The sequence below is a fragment of the Sinocyclocheilus anshuiensis genome, unplaced genomic scaffold (genome assembly GCF_001515605.1).
Source record: "Sinocyclocheilus anshuiensis isolate Anshui unplaced genomic scaffold, SAMN03320099.WGS_v1.1 scaffold256, whole genome shotgun sequence".
NCBI lineage: Eukaryota > Metazoa > Chordata > Actinopteri > Cypriniformes > Cyprinidae > Sinocyclocheilus > Sinocyclocheilus anshuiensis.
The window spans coordinates 181,867-199,772 of NW_015558587.1; the positions used below are offsets into that span (position 1 = coordinate 181,867).

Here is a 17,906-nt window from a genome sequence, read left to right on the forward strand (position 1 = left end):
TGAAATAGCACAAAGTTTCCTGTAAGGGGTAGGGTTGGTGTAGGGCAATAGAATATACGGTCTGTACAGTATAAAAATGATTACGCCTATGGGATGTCCCCACTTTTCACAAAAACAAACCTGTGTGTGTGTGTGTAAATGCACTTGATACTGAACCACAAAACCAGTCACAAAAGTCTTCTATAGCAGCTGATCTGAAAAACAACAAATGTTAATATTTCACACACACACACACAAAAATATATTTATTACCAAAGTATTTCTAGTATACTTTTTATAAATACATTAAAAGTATGCTTCTGTTTAGCATATTTCTTAGAAGTATAACTAAGCATATATTTAATAAAAAAGTACTTCTAGTATACTTTTTAGAAATATATTAAAATGCAATTCAATATATTTTTATTGCACTTCAAATAAGCATGTTGGGAATACAAATGTATTGTAAACATACACATACACATTTGCTTCGGTATAAAGTAAATCCCAAATGCTTGTCTCTTTCGATGCCTTTATTCTTATATTTGCAGATTGCATCTCTAAACTGATTCCCTAATATCTTCTCCAACATCTTGGAAAATGATGCATTAACTCCTCCAGCTAATTGCCTCAGAGAGGTTTTAATTCAGAAGTGATTGTATTTGCTCTGTTTGTTTTTGACATGCACCAGTGAACAATAGCAAAGCAGGGGGAGGTGAGGAGAGAGACAGCTGATGAATGAGAAACGAGAACAAATATGTTTTGTATGAGAGCAAGGCCATGATCATCGCAGCTGCATGTGTGGAAGCTCTCAACAATCAGACTCATGAGGCCTTCATCCCACTGCCGTCATTTCTTTGACTTTACCCAGGGACAGCGCACAAACAGAAGAATAAACAAAGCAGCCTGTGAAGCCAGATGCTTCCAGTGAGAAGATTTTCACTTACTGTTGACTAAATTGTTGTTCTTTCTGTAATTCAGCTGGACCGTACTGAGGTGATCAAGAGTAACCTGAATCCGGTCTTTGCCAAAGTCTTAATGCTGGACTACTACTTTGAGGAAGTACAGAAACTACGCTTTGAAGTCTACGACATTCACGGAACCCACAGTATTGGGACGCGAGATGATGACTTCCTGGGTGGGGTGGAGTGCACGCTTGGACAGGTGATGGCACTTTTCCTCTGCATTTTATTTAATAATACACTATGTGGTCTAAAATGTGGTTGCTCTCCTAATTAACAGCCATATGGCAAAAAAAAAAAAAAAAAAGCATAAAAAAATAAAATAAAATTAAATATATTATATACGCTAAATATATGTTGTAAACAAGGAAATTCAATTAAATATGTGTGTGTGTTTGTGTACACACATATTGTAACCTTCATATACCAAAATATATTTCAAAATGTATTTCGGGGCAAGAAAATGCATTTCCAATCGTACATTAGCCTACATTTAGTCTAAATGCAAATGTGGATGGAATAGCTTACTAGAGATCAAAACTAGATTTATAATGATTTAATAATGTTGATTTTTTTCATATATGTGACCCTGGACCACAAAACCAGTCATAAGGGTCAGTTTCTCGAAACTGAGATTTATACATCATCTCTGAATAAATAAGCTTTCCATTGATGTATGGTTGGTTAGGATAGGACAATATTTGACTGGGATACAACTATTTGAAAATCTGGAATCTGAGGGTGCAAAAAAATCTAAATATTGAGAAAATCGCCTTTAAAGTTGTCCAAATGAAGTTCTTTGCATATTACTAAACAAAAATTAAGTTTAAATATATTTACAGTAGGAAATTTACTAAATATTTTCATGGAACATGATCTTTATTTAATATCCTAATGATGTTTGGCATAAAAGAAAGATCAATAATTTTGACCCATACAATTTTTTTTTGGCTATTGCTACAAATATACCCCAGCGACTGAAGACCAGGGTCACATATTGTAAAATAGTATTTTTTTTTTTTGTAAAGTATGTTCATTGCTGATTTTTATTCAAATGTGTTATATGTTCACATGTGTTATAGACAAAAAAAATTTCAATTGTTCAATCAACAATTTTTTTTAAAACAAAATGTTTTCTTTTTTTTTTTTTTTTTAGATGTGACGTATGTAACTGTATTTAAAAACATTTTTATTTTTAGAATATATTTTGCTAAATATTAAAAAAATGGCCTAAAGATATTTCGGTAGTAAATATATTTACATAAATATATTTAAGCAAATATAGCTATATTTTTGGCCTTTTATTTTGCTTATTTTGAAACATATTTGAGAATAGCTGGATATATTTTGCTGTATGGACAGGTTTGGATATTTAATTTAAGCCTCACTGATGTTCATGACTGAATGGAAGCAAATCCCTTCATCTATGTTCCAACATCTAATGGAAACCATATACTGTGCTATTTTCAAGAAACTATTATTGTTTTTAGATATTATTTCCTTTAAACATTTTAATTTGTTCCATAGATAGTGGCCCAAAAAAAGATGGTGAAACCTCTGTTGCTGAAATATGGAAAATATGCTGGAAAATCCACTATCACAGTGAGTTGAAAAAAAAAAACTACACACGTAATCCATATTTAATTGCTGCTGTACACATTTACACATTCACTGAAAGCTCTCGTGGTAGAAGTTTCATCTGGCTTCACTTGATTTTAGCATTCACAATTAAAATTACTTTACTGGAGACACACTCCTAGATAGTCAGATGAGGATGAAGCTGTACTTTTGCAAAATGAAAGCAGACACTGTTTGCCACGCCAACTCATCCTTCGACAATAACCACTGTTTAGCAGAAATTTCCTTAAGAATCACTGTGTTCAATTAGACAAAATCAAATTTTGGTATTGAGTGTATAATGGACCATTGCAAAAACAACAACTATAAAGGTAGCTATAAAAATAACTGTATAAACAATGCTATCTCATGGCCAATTCGTACGTATTTTACAAGGTGGCTAATTTGTACGACCTCACTTGTATGATTTTCTATGATTTGTCTAGACCCCAGTGATGGGTAGGTTTAGGGGCGGGGTTAGGCGTACTGTAGGTCAATCGTACGAATGAATACGAATTGTGCATCTTGTAAAATACGTATGATTCAGCAAAAATGTTATGAATTTGTACAAGTGAGGTCATACGAATTTGTACGAATTAGCCACCTTGTAAAATAAGTACGAATTGCCGTGAGATTGGGTTGGTATAAAGGGTCTGTTAATTATCGGCATGCGCTGCAGTTATGTTGTCTGCCTCTTTAAATTCTTGATTGTACAGTTTGTAGTTATTATTAGAGTTATCACGTTATTATTATAGTTATAATGTGAACAGGCCTTAACCACGGCTGGGTTTTTGGCATCTACACCCACCCATTTACAATGCACAGTCTTGCATTATGAGATGTCACTCAAAAGTGATATTCATTCATCTGTAGGACCACCCACTTTTTTTGAAGTGCCAACTAAATGCCAAATCGTGCCCATGCCGCTCATCACAAAACTCAGAGGATGACTGCACATTACAAAATGAGTGATTTTTTTTCCCCTATTACTTCTGGAATGAAATGTCACTTTAAAATATTTCTTGATACAGTTGAGTGAAACCGCTAGTATGTGTGATGCCTGAGAGATAGATAATGTGGAATCTCTATAACACCGGTGCATTAAAAAGTCATCAGGTTTCAGGAATAAGGTCTAACCCGTGTAAAGGACTTTTAATAAAACTCTGTGTAGTTTGGGTTGCAGTGCAGGCGGTTTGACCTCCAACTTAAATTCTGCTGCTTTCTGGGCTCATATCATATAACACAGTTAAACCTTTCATACTGTAGGTAGACAGACACAGGATATTCTTACAATATCTGCTAACATGGTGTAAAATAATGTAGACTATCAATTTCGGTATGACAAAATAGTATTTCAGTTACTATATCAGAGCTAGTTCAACTTAATTCAAACAAACCACACATGCAAAAAAAATGTAGATTAAAAAAGTGATGCCCCAAGCTATTTTTGCATGTTTCTATTGCATGCAGACAAGGTTAATCCGTAAGACAAAACGTAATACCACATCCTTATCATAGGTGTTGATTCTCTGCTTTCTCACCAGTTTGAACAAAGTCTCTCCTGACCACACTGCAAACTAATGGCCTTTTCATGTTGAAGCATCCACAGCAGTGACTGTTTTTGCTGAACACCCCTCTCATTGTATTACAAACTGTTTGTAGATTTTTAATGCTGACGGAATCACATTTTGATCTGACGTGAGACAAAATGGGATGATTTAACCACTCTTGACAAACAAACCAGTAGAGGTCAAAGACAGCTCCATAAATGGTTCCTTTATTAAGTGTTGTAATAAGTATATTCCATGCTAAAACATTTCCAGAAACAGCCATTACAGTTAGAACATTAGAACATTAGAACATTTGCACTCAAGGATGATCGAGTTGCAGTTTCTCTTCAATTTCTACTTATCTTTCTGAGTTGAATGGATGGACAATGGATGGATGGTTGGAAAGATGGATGGATGAATGGGATGGTCAAATGGATGAATAGACAGGTGGATGGATTGGCTGGGTTGGGTGGATGGATGAATGAATGGGATGAGTGGATGGATGGATGAAATGCCAGATGGATGGATGAATAGGATGGGTTGGGTGGATGGATTGGATGGGCAGGATTGACGCTGCCAAAGAACCTTTCAACTCGCCTTTAATGTTTTGGCTTCTCAATTTCAGCCCCGTTAAGAGCCATTAGGGCTATTATGGCTTCATAAAATCCCACTCTCATTTTTTGGCTTTGGCACAATGTTTGAAACCCTATTCATTCAGCTGAGGTTTCCTAATGAGAATGGAAGCTCTCTGGATAGCGAGGGCTAACAGAGCTGAAGCGCTGAGGGAGCGTAGGGTGGCTGGCTGACTCTCTGTGTGCAAACAGCCTCTCCCACACAACGCGGCCCACGGCGCAGCTCTCTCTGTGCCCTGTAGTTCTGCAGGTGTCTGCACTTCCCGCTGCGCTGCCGCACAGTACACAAACGCCTCTGCAACCCTCGTCCTACTCTCAGCACTCATCTCATCTGCTTCTCCTACTCTTTCCTCTTGTTTCTCTCTCCCTCTTCTTCTTTCATATGCTGCTGTTCTCTTCCTCTGAGCCTAGGGCGACATTTATGCTTAGCGGTTATCTTCAAAACACAGCTTTTTTGTTCGTTGCTCAGCCCTTTTTATCTGACGTCCGTGAATTCAAACATCTCATGTAATGAAGAGAAACAGTAAATCGATAGTCATGACTTGTTCGCTCAAGCTTCACATCCCCTCAACTCTATGGCAAGGACCTCCAACCCTGCTTGTGGAGAGCTACCATCCTGCCGACTTAATTTCCAACCCTGGTCCAACACACCTGTCTGTAATTATCAAGTAACCTTGAACACCTTGATTAATTAAGTAATAATTAATCGATCAGAGGTTGCAATTAATGCCAGATTATTATAGTTCCATTTGCACAAAACAACAAAAAGCCAGTCATTTTAAAATCACATTAACATGCAGTATGTAACTGGCGTACACTTTGTTCAGAATGTAATTTCACCAAGATGCTACTATAACGAACATAGCATCTGATTTTTGATCCTTGTCATTTTGCTTTATTTTATTATTATACTGTATTTTGCCTTACACATTCATGCACATGCACACTCTTCAAAACGGCGCTGGATTGTTGACAGGCCAAAATTCCTAGATTGAAATGTATATATTTTAAGAAAAGATATAGAATGAACTGCATGTTAGCTTGCTTATTGTGCCCAAGAGCAAGATCTATTTAAGTCTAGATATTACACCAACAAGAAACTATATGTTTCGAGCCACAGGTGGAAAGCTGAAGTGCTAACCATACAAATTAGCGAATGTTTGTTGTAACTATAGGGTTGGTAAATGCAGACTCACTGAAGTATGCTAGCAATGACAGAACTTGTTGTTTAAGAATGTATCCCTGTCAAATTCTGCACCTAAAGCATCTTTACACAGACACATCTTTAGAGCAGCTCTCTCACGATCAGTCGGTACACGTTTTATTTTCTGTCTGGTGCATGTGTACACAAAACAATCAATGCGCATGATCCATTGTTGCCTGCAATTGTGAATGTGTTTAAATCCATTATTCCACCTCTATGCCTCTGGGCAAATGCACAGAATATCTGCAGCTTCTATGCAGTCTAAAAACAGCTTTGTACAAATTGAACCAAAACGTCATACCACGAGGGACCCTCACATAGAGGGGATGTCCTGTGCCTCTTATAGTGTAGATAATCCTCCATCTCTTCAATTTAAAAATGTGCACGGTTTCAAGTTTGTTAAGGGAGGATTTCTCTTGGTTAAAGGCATGCTGATGCAGTAAAGCTTTAGTTCTGCTGTATGCAGAATATGGAACCACATGCTTTGCACATTGCATATGCATGAAAGCAGAGGCTACGCTGTCACATCACTCATTTATTTCCGTCCTAGCGACGAGCATGTCCGCCTGCCCATCAGAACATTAACCAGGCTAATTCTGAAAGGCTAATGGTGGCAAATTCCGTCAGGCAATAAAATTGAATTCTCACTTTCATTTCTAGCAATCTCTGCCATCAGCCCCGATATATTCATCAGCCAACCATTTTAATGCTCTATTTCAGGGAGGGGGGATTTTATTGTTTCCTCTCTTGTAATTGCTTATATTGCAGCTTGTGTTTTCACATTTTACCCTCAGGTCTGTTAATTATTGCTCAGTAGATTATGATGTTTTACATGTGTTTATTAGGAATTACAGTCATTAATATGTGTGTTCTGAATGCTTCGCATTGTTTGCATTAGCTGTATTACATGAGCTGATTAGCATTTCTTCTTCACACTCATCCTCAATGCCCAGAGTTGGCTCCAGTATCCCAGTCCGGATATCATAGAGAGAGGATGGATGAAGTCTAATAAACGGCTAGGCAGAATAATGTCTGTGCTGCTATCTTTGGACAGGATCTGTCTGTTCAAATAACGTTGGCTTTCTGTGCACACAGACTGATATGGTTTGAACAGAATTGACACATTAGTAAATCAAACTATATTGGACTTCATGACAGCTTCTGCACGTGATGCATTCTAGAGACGTCTGTGCCTTTGATGTGAATGCCATTTCTCTTTATGAAGAAGGTGCTAACGCATTTTAAATCGAAAAGTCGCTCTGGGTTATGTGACATTTATCAAAGACTCTTCACTTGGCAATTTCTCTGTGAATTTTAATGCTTAATTTGGTGCTGTACTTTCATATGGGCTTCTCTGTAGATATTAGTACATATTTTGTCTTTTTCAGGGGACATTGATATCTCTATCTTTCATCAGATCATAAAAGACAAGCACAGAATTAAGCTTTAGTCTGTGTATTTAGCCATCTGATAAAGCAAAATGCCACTAAAGATTTAATCTCTTTGGAGCCTTAAATGTCTTTTGGGAATAATGAACAGCCGGGAATCATCGGTGCATATGAACTTCGCAAATGCAATGACAGTTGTGAGAGGTGTGATGCATGTGATGAATGCGAACAATAGACAAATCACTTGTCTAAATCAGTCTTCACTCAAACCACTGGCAAGATGTTACCTTGACAACCGGGTAGTGGGGGCACCTCCTCTTTCAGCATCCCTGTGGAGATGTCGCACACTAATGCGGCGAGAAATGGGGATATTAAATGGCTCGTTCTTTGCTCTACCAATTTCTCTCTCTTTTCCTTTATCTCTCTGTGCCTCGTTCTCTCTCTCACATCTGCACACACTTAGGAACAAAGTCCTTTGGCTTCTCCAGAGAGCTGCAATTCAGAAACCTTATGTTGAATGATTGTTTCAGACAATATTGTTGATTTGATTTGCCACAGCTATGAGCACAATTGGTAGAACCACACATGGGCATGCAATGTTCATTTTTCCTTGACCAATATTTTCACCCGAAAGTGTTATTGTGCATGTGTTTTTTCCCTTTTTGGTTAAAGACCCCGTGAAAAATAATTTATTTTTGTCGCTTTTTAGTCCATATCTGTGTTTATACCCCCTCAAAAAGTGCGGGCACATTAGCAAACTTTCATGGGCAAAAAAAGATTGAAATCATTGAAAATATGTGCTTGTGGAGACGTTTCTGCAACACTGATATTACATGCCTTTCTACACGTTTTGCAGCAGTTTCAAAGCGGTGAATGGTGCTAAAAAGTATCGGTTTTCAAATCTTTCAGCATGTTAAATTTGTTTTGAGGACATAACATAATATGGTACAAGGAATTTTGTGGAAAATTAGGCTTTCTTAATGAAAACTGTTTTTTTAAATCACAATATTGTGTGAAAAGGAATAAAAGTGGTCAGAGTTTTTACTGCCTTTAGTGTTCATTTCAACTGGAAACTGCAGTGATTCATACATATAAGTATGTTTTTTAAGTTTGCAGAAACGTCAGTAGAGGCACATATTTTTCCAGTGAGCTTGGGTAGCTATTGTCAGTAGTATAAGTGGTAAATGTGACTGCACCTTAAGCGTAAAATTAAAATCTTCAGGGGAAATGGACCAGAAATACTAACAATAGCTGGCAAAGGTGTCAAGGTTTGCCTGGTTAGTATGATTAGAATAGTTAGCCTTTGCACGTAGGTGCCATAACTACACCAATGGGAGCATAAAGCATTTTTCTTAATTGACAGCCGTTGAAAAGTAGTCATGTATTCTAAATAAATTTGTTAGCATATCGACATATTAATCATAAATACATGATATCATAGTAAAATGTTATGCCAGTGACTTTTTTGAAGGGCTCTAAAGCATTAAAGAGACTTACTGTAACGCTTTCCATTTGCTCAAGTTATGCATCATGAAACTCTAGATGGCGCCGATAGGTTCTAACTCAATCTGATATAATCACATCATTACTGACATGGCGCAGCGGATTGGTTTTTCACTTTAGCAGCCAATGAGCTTGCTGCTCAACATTCAAATACTTTACAAATAATAGTGCTTGCAGTAGCAGTTGCAGCGCGCTTCAGAAACCCTCCACCTTCCCCAGCTCCACCTGTATAGATCTGCTACAGGGTAATTTCATGTATGTTATATATTGGGGTTATTTCATATTATATGTGCAGCAGCAGTATTTCTTACATGCTCACAGCAGCATGTATGTGGATGTATTGGCAGTAGCAAGTACTTGTTCTGCCGCAGCAGCATGATAGGAGATCTATTCCACCAAGACAAAACACATTAACATTGCCATGTAATTTACCATGCTAAACTCTCTGAGAGTTGTCATGACCGAAAGTAGTTAGTTTAGAGTTTGGTGCATGTTCTTGTGGTGCCATCAGTCAATGAGTGTTGTGATGACATCACTTTCCAAATTGATTAGTCAGATTGATTAATGACATTTAGAGTTCAGAAAAAATCTGCATCCGTGCCAGCAGAGCAACTGCCATTGACATGAATGTGAATGCTAATGGATAGCTTTCAAGTATAATAGATCTCATTGAGATCAAGTAGCAAATGGCTATTGGGTGTGTAAAAAAGGACAAGACCTTTGTCCCAAGCTCTTATTGCAGGAAATACATCAATATAGTAAAGTAGATTGCATTCATAAAGCCATAGGGTCTTTAAAATATTATTGATTGATGTTCTCCTTTGAATGCTTGGACTGTATTGACATTCTTTTGTGACTGTAGGATCTCTTCAGCAAGTCAGATCCATTCTTGGAGATTTACCGGACCAATGATGATGGAACAGAACAGCTTGTACACAGAACTGAAGTAAGCATCTCCACCCCATGGGATAATAATCTTTCTTTTGCTGTTCATTATTCTTCTTTAGTTTATACAATGATATTGCTTTGTATCTACAGGTGATTAAAAACAATCTGAACCCTGTGTGGGAACCCTTTAAGGTGTCTCTCATTTCTCTGTGCAGCTGTGATGATGAAAGGAAGTTGAAGGTGAATATTAATGGAGCAGGTCACTCTAGAATTGGCATTCTATTACTGATTTTGTTCCAAACCTTTATGACTTAATTTCTTCTGTGGAACAAAAAAGGAGATGTCTTGCAGAATGTCTAAGGGACTGTTCACATAGAACGCATCTTTGAGTCTAAAAATGTGAGATGCTGCGCTCAGGAATGGTTTTTAAATTGATTGGTCCACTGTTTCGGAACGTTGATAGATGAGCAGCGCTGCGTGTAAAAGTTGAAATTCTTTTAAATTGACACTGTCTTAAAAACGTGGCACTCATGTGCAAGACGCTGTAAACGACGTGAGAAGCAACAGCCATACACGTCAGTCTAGCGCATGTTTACGTAGAAAAGTAGCACATTGGAATGGAAAAACGCATTCTGTGTGAACGGCCCCAGAGATGTTCTTTTTCTTACTATATATGTATATAGTAATCAGTGGCTGTGAACCTCCAAAAAGAAGAACAACAACAAAAATAATGAACCATTAAAATCCTTACAACGTATGCACTATTTTCCAAGTATTATAAAGCCGTTCAATAGTTTAGTTTTAAGAACAAATGGAAGTTTAAGTTTTCACTGAAAATATGCAATCACAATTAACAGTCATGACAGGATTTGTTCCTCACATGAGTGATATGGACTACTTTTATGGTGATTTTGTAGTGCTTTTTCAGTCATTTTTTTAGTTTGATTGGTCACTGTGTACATCTGTTGTATGAGAGCATCTTGGACGTTACGCTAAATAACTATTTTTGTTTTTTACTTAAGAAATTCACACTGATTTGGTATGACAAAATCAGACATGATGAGCTATTTCTATATAAAGAAGTAATGACAAGAATAAAACCAAAATAACACATGGAACCATAAGAGACAAATGAGTTGTTGTAATTGTCTGTGAACTGCAGTGCTTAGTCTGGGACTATGACTCAAGGGGAAAGCATGACTTCATTGGCGAATTCTACACCAATTTCAAAGAAATGCAGAAGATTTCCTCAGGAAACAAGGTCAGTGGTGTGAGACATTCAGTCATTCATTGGCGTTTGATATCGGTCATAGTTGTTTCCTGCTGAGAACTAGAATGGATTAAAGAAATGTCACAACCCTTCTGCATGTGTGGTAAAAGTGACTTCGCTGCAGTACCACCTTCAATTTTCAGCTCACCTCTTTGATCTCTTCCCGTGCCCCTGAAGGTCACATGGGACTGCATCAATCCAAAATACAAACTGAAGAAGAAGAACTACAAGAACTCTGGGTTGGTTATTCTCAGTGATCTCAAGGTACGAGTCTGACAGTCTATGTTTGTGTGTATAGAGAGCTTTGTAGACATGCCGTCCTTATTTTAGGGATGCTAGTACATGATAATACTGGCCAACCAGCTGTGAATGAAAAGACTGCGGAGTTATTATTGTTGTGGGTGGGTGTGACAATCAAGCTTAGCCTAAAGACATTAGTGGGGTGGGAACAGGCTAATGCATTTGTCTTGTTTGTGCGCATTCACATAGGGAAGCTTTTTATTTATAGTTTCATATCTTGTGTACAGTACTTGTGTGTTTGATAGGCTAAAAGATTGCAGGTAGTGATTTCCGGTGAGCCAGGCAGATAAATGTGGCAGGGTTTCTGAGACTCATCCTCCATTCTTCATTTTGCAGCTTCACAGAGTCTATTCCTTCCTGGACTACATCATGGGAGGCTGCCAAATACACTTCACAGTAAGTGGGAACAGCAGTGCGCTCCACATTTAGCACCGCGGTGTGATCCAGACCCTTCACAGATTTACTGCCCATGTTCTCCAGCAAGCATGTAGATGCCAGGCGTGCTGGACTGATAACTGCCTCCTCATCGCAAATGCAGCTCATTTATAGTAGATTATACACGATTTTGTGAGGCAGACTGCAAAATGTAATGTTCTTAAGTATTTTTATTTCTTGTTTGCTAGTAAAATAGCTAAGATTCTTAAAACAAGATTAGAATATGCTATTTTGTCCCTATTCACAGTTGTTTTATTTTTTAACATTTTTTGACCAGCTGCTCTTGAGTTTTATGTTGAGTCAGAATGTGATTGTTTCACTGCCGGAGGCAAAAGAACAAATGAATATCTCCTCCAAACTGTTTTAAGTCCCCCACCCTTATGCTTCCCTTAAGAGCAGCCAAAATGGGCCAAGATTATTAATGAATTCAATTGAATATTCATTATTTAAATATCAGAATTCTCCCGTTGCCTGTTAAATTAAAGATAATCAGATGTCAAGTAGTGAAAGCCTCAGAGTGAATGTTTTGGTGCAGGATTCACACAGAATCGTAATACAGTGCTTTAAAGGGGTCATATGACGTTGCTAAAAAAGAACATTATTTTGTGTATTTGGTGTAATGCAATGTGTTTATAATATATCAAGTGTTTACTGGGATATGAGCTGTATTTCTGTATTATAGAGCATATGGTAGCTGTTTGTGGTATTTTGGATTATAACATCTGCTTGATGAATGACTATACAACTGGCTTGCCTCTAAACAAATAAAATGTACATACTGTCCGTTTTAAGCACTTAAATTATTTATACAGATGGCTATTTGATTGCAGAACTGTTCTAGTCCGGTTTTGTGTAACTTCCCAGGAAAGACAGCTCTTGAGTGCTTGTCTTTTTGTACACTGACATTTCCTTTCAATTGTCAACAATGGAGACAACTATTGTTCCGGGCGTAAAACTAAAGTGATTAAACTTACTTGACGATCGATCAGATTATGTAACCCATTCCATTTTTGTCCTGCATTTTGCAGTTTTATCAAGAGTGTGTCATGCTATTATCTCTCTAGGTTGCCATTGACTTCACGGCGTCCAATGGGGACCCTCGCAATAGCTGTTCCCTGCACTACATCAACCCATATCAGCCGAATGAGTATCTGAAAGCCTTGATAGCCGTGGGGGAGATCTGCCAGGATTACGACAGGTCAGTGCTGGTGTCTCTGCTGATGGAGGTGGACACTATCACGTAGGCTTGTAATTTTTCTTGGAATTTAGTGCATGTAGAATGTCTCTGAAGGTTAGTGACTATGCTGTAATGCACAAATGTAGAGTGACAGTCTTTGTAATCTTTCTTTAAATGTATTTGCTCCACCTTTGACTATCATTTTTGGGTGATGTCACATAGGCTGCACAGGCCATTGGTAATTTTAACCAATATCTAAATAGCTATTTAGGTATTGTTTTAGGCGACTGTTGTAAGTAATGCAAATGTAGCCTTCTTAAAAAGCATTCCAAAATGTAATGTATTAATTGGATGCTGATTAAAGGGATAGTTCACCCAAAAAAGAAAAAAAAAATGCTGTTAATTTACTCACCCTCAGGCCATCCAAGATGTAGGTGACTTTTTTTCTTGAGTAGAACAGTAAAGAAGATTTTTAGCTGAAACCGTGGTCCTTGGTGATTCATAAAATGCAAATCAGCAGCTGCCCATTTTTGAGAATAAAAAGGCATACCAAGGAACACAAAATGAATACCAGTTGCCCATGATGATGTATTGAGATCTTATGAAGCGAAATGATTTGTATGTGCAAGAAACTGAACATTATTTACAACAATATTACCTGTAACCCATAGCCTCAGACAGTGAGGAATCAGATTATTTTCAGTGAACTGGCTCTTTTGGACAGTTATTTTCAATGAACTGGTTCAATTAAATATATAGTGCAGTCATGAAACTCTAGATGGCGCAGGCTGACGGGTTGTTAATGTAACTGATGATATTCAGAGAGTTAAATGACTTGGCACAAGCTGATTGGTTCATGCTGCATATGCAGCCAATGAGCTTACTGCCTTGCATTTATATGGCTGGCTAGCATTCACTTGAGATTCCTGCAGCGCGCTTTCAGAGTTTCTCTGAAACACTCCACCTTCCCCAGCTCCACCTGTATAGATCTGCTATGGGTTATTTTATATGCTATTTGTGCAGCAGCAGTATGTCTTAAATACTCACGGCACCGTATCGCCGTATACATTGGCAGTAGCAAGTTCCTGTACTTGCTTGCAGCAGCAGCAGCAATAATCTACAACTACAGCAATAACCAACAGCAGCAGCAATTCAGCAGCAGCAGCAGCAGCAGCAGCGTAGCAGATCTATTCTGCCAAGACCAAATACATTAACATTGCCATATCCATCACCATGCTAAAATGTTCAGAGAGTTGTCATGATTGAACTAATAAAAAAAATAAACTAGTTTGAACTAGTGAACTATTTCTAATGATTTTTATTTCAAAAAATTCTAATGAACTAGTTTATGTACATTAATCATGCAATGATATACATATAATTATATTATTAAAGCACCTAATAATGATGTGAAACGTGGATGTTTTACATGTCTAAAGCTCTAAACTTGTCTACATCAGCTCACCTTTTTACATAAACAATAAGAAACCATGAAACTTTGGTTTCGCCCCTTCATTCAAGCGTTTAGTTCAGGCATGCTCATATGCTCGGTCATATATCTTCGCCTCGGTCCGAGTTGGAACTGTTTCTTCAGTTCAGTGACCGTTGGAGGACATGGAACGATGAATGAGTTGGCATAACCAGCATCACAGGATCATATACATACACTATTATTTTGGCTCATTTCATGTCGGAGTGACTGTCAGCCACATCCGAAATTGAGTTTTGATTGGGTAACTTGTATATCTGTGCTCTTTGAACTGCTAACTGTTTCAGACGGTTCAGTTTGATTTGGTGAACTGGTTCAATTAGCTCAACTAGTTCGCCAAAAAGAACTGGTTCAAAAGAATGATTCGTTCACGAGCCATTCGATCACTCCTGACTGTTTACCTGAGGCTGTGAATTACAGGTAATAATGTTGTAAATAAAGTTCAGCTTCTGTAACACGGGTATCCGCTGACTTGCATTTTATGAATCACCAAGGACCGGTTTCAGCGAAAAATCTTCTTTACTGTTCTACTCGGGAAAAAAAAGCCACCTTAGATGGCCTGAGGGTGAGTAAATTAATAGCCAATTTTTAATTTTGGGGTGAATTATCCCTTTAATATGAAAGGGCACATACTATGCTTTTTTGATTTTACCTTTCTTTAGTGTGTACTGGTCAGAAGTAGATTTTTAATGTTTTTGAAGTCTCTTGTGCTCACCAAAAAATACAGTAATATTGTGAAATATTTCAAATAACTGTTTTGTATTTGAATGCATTTTAAAATGTATATTCCTGTGATGCAAAGCTGAATTACTCCAGTCTTCAGTGTCATATGATCCTTCAGAAATCATTCTGATATGCTAATTTGCTGCTCAGTTATTATTAATTATTATTGGTGCTTATTTATTAATAATGCTTTTTATTATCAATGCTGAAAACTGTTTTTGTTGCTTAATAATTTGTTTGGAACACGTGAAAAAAAAAATTCTGCATTCTTTGATGAATAGAAATTTCAATGAACAGCATTTATTTTAAATATAAATCTTTTGTAACATTACAAATGTCTTTACTGTCACTGCAGCTTTACTGTTTAATGTGTCCTTGCTGAAAAAAAAAAAAAATTTTTATATCTTTACCCCAAACTCCCCCATTTAAATAAGCATAATAGAATAGCTGTAAAAGCAAAAAATGAACAACTAAAGGAAGCGTTTCCATTATAATACACCGAGATGCTTTGGAGGGTGGAATTGACCTTCAGCCTCCTCTTCCTGTTCAAAACACCTCTTCAAAAGTGGGTGCCAGCAGTTTTTCAGAAAGAAAGTACTCCTCCTCATTCGACTCGCATTCAGGTCTGGAACACTCACTTTTCATGACCCAGTCAGTTCCCAACAGACAAAACAAGTCCTGTCCATGGATGGGTTATGGACCAGGCCGGTTGGGCCAGTGCCTTAGGTCCTCTGACTACCAGAGGCCTTGAACTGAGAGAATCCTAACAACAAACAAAAACATGCCACTACAGATGTAAAACTGACATAGAAACATACAGTGCTTGAACGTGTGCCACTGACTGTTGGCACGGTATGAAATGAATGAAGTAATGAGAAAATCTTTTCCTGGCGTCTTGTCAGCACTAAGAGAGTCTTTTGAACATCTTATTGCAGCTGTGATATTTCATACTATTGTGGTGTGTTGTTGTGTCTTGCAATATGCACATGAGTTTATTCTCATAACTTCAACTGTATTTCTTGTAATTGCAAACGTGACAATAACAGGGTCCCATAGGGACGAATAACGGCCAATAATGATCCAATAACGGGGTCTCATAGGGCTGCAGTCCATCTATTGTGAAAAAGTAGTGCATTTGTTTGTATTGAATGTGCACGTGTAGCATGTCAATTATTAAAAAACTGTTTTTTGACAAAAAAATAAAAAGGCCACTTAAGTGTACTTAAAAAGTATACTTTCATGACTGTTTCTAAACACTTAAAAATTGCACTTTGTAATACTGTCAAATTAAAAGTTTTACTTTAAAGTGTATTTTAAAAATCATTGTTTTTAAGTGCACTTATTTTAATGTGTTCACTAACATACTAAACCACATTTACTTAAAATCTGAACTGTAGTGTAATTCAATTACATTTACAGATAATACATTTCTAATGAACAAAATTGCAACTTCATTACAAATGTGTAATTCTAAATATATTTAAATTCATGACATACAAGTTTGAATACAAATGACATTACAAATATATTTACGTATATTACGTATATTTAAGTATATTTTAGTTTTCTATAAATGCTTGTTCGGCAGTGCACTTGAACCTTATTTCAAAGACAATAGAATAATAATAATAAAACATAATGATTACATATAAAGATGTATTTAAGTCCTACTTAAGCGGGTCATATAAATGTAAGATATAATACATTTTAATTTAATTGCAATTAACATGCAAGTAAACTTAAGTTCACACTTATTAATAATAACACACAATAATAATAAACTTAATAAAAGTATACTGAAGTGTACTTCTTTTTCACAAAGTTTGGTCTCACCAAACATTTTTTTGTTCTCTTTAAATTTATCTAAAAAAATGTGTCCCAGTATGAAAGTAAAATGGCTTGTGAATACAATTTTATGTAGACTTTTAGCCTGAATGTTATACAGTAAAAACTTACATTTGAATGCATGGATACTGTAACCCAGTTAGATTATTGTGATGTATTTCTGTTGGTACAGTACTAGAGGGATCACTTTACTAAAGCTTGCCTGGAGGCTGTTTGTTGACTTTGAGGCATTGTTGGTTAGCTTGGGTCACTATTTAATTTGTTTCTTGTACTGTGAGGTATCAGGGGTCGGTCCGATGCATTGACTAAGGCCGTGTCCTTCCTTTGGGCTGCATCCTAATAACCCATAGCTCCGCAGATCCTGCCAGCGACTGGTGCCAGAGACTCACCAGTGTCTGTAGTCTGTGGCTTATAAACCGCTGTGCTTGTGGGAGACAATAGGAAGAAATCTGAACCAACTAATCAGCCAAATAGAATTTCCCTGTATTATTTGGTCTTTATTTATCCAAACTGAACTAAAGCATTGTGTGTGGGTAGTTAATATAGTTGCTTTGTTCTCTCTAATTGTGCAATATTGCACTTTTTGCCTTCCCCTTTGCTGCCTGATTCCGAACATTGTGCATTAGTGTGTTCAGTGCGTTTCTTTCCGGAAAGGCATTCACTGTTTGTCTTTTAAACAGCCGTATCCCATGATCATTGATTCGGTTCCTGTTTTATTTAATGGTAGTTCTGGACTCACAGTGACTAAATCAATATGTACTTAAGTTGTTGTGGGCTTACTACAATAAGCCTTATAGGAGCTGGTTAATTACTGTCTAACACATTTATAATGAGATCTGTTTCAATGGAAGGATTCTCTCCTCAGATCAAAGCCAAATGAGTCAAGAGCTATATCCCCCTAATGAACTACAAAACAAAGCATTGTGCTTAATGGAAACGCTTAA

At 37.0% G+C, this 17,906-nt stretch overlaps 1 pseudogene; it reads left to right on the forward strand.

Moving 5' to 3' along the window:
* Positions 1–17,906, forward strand: part of LOC107679925 (copine-7-like) — a 59,837-nt pseudogene that overhangs the window by 16,352 nt on the left and 25,579 nt on the right.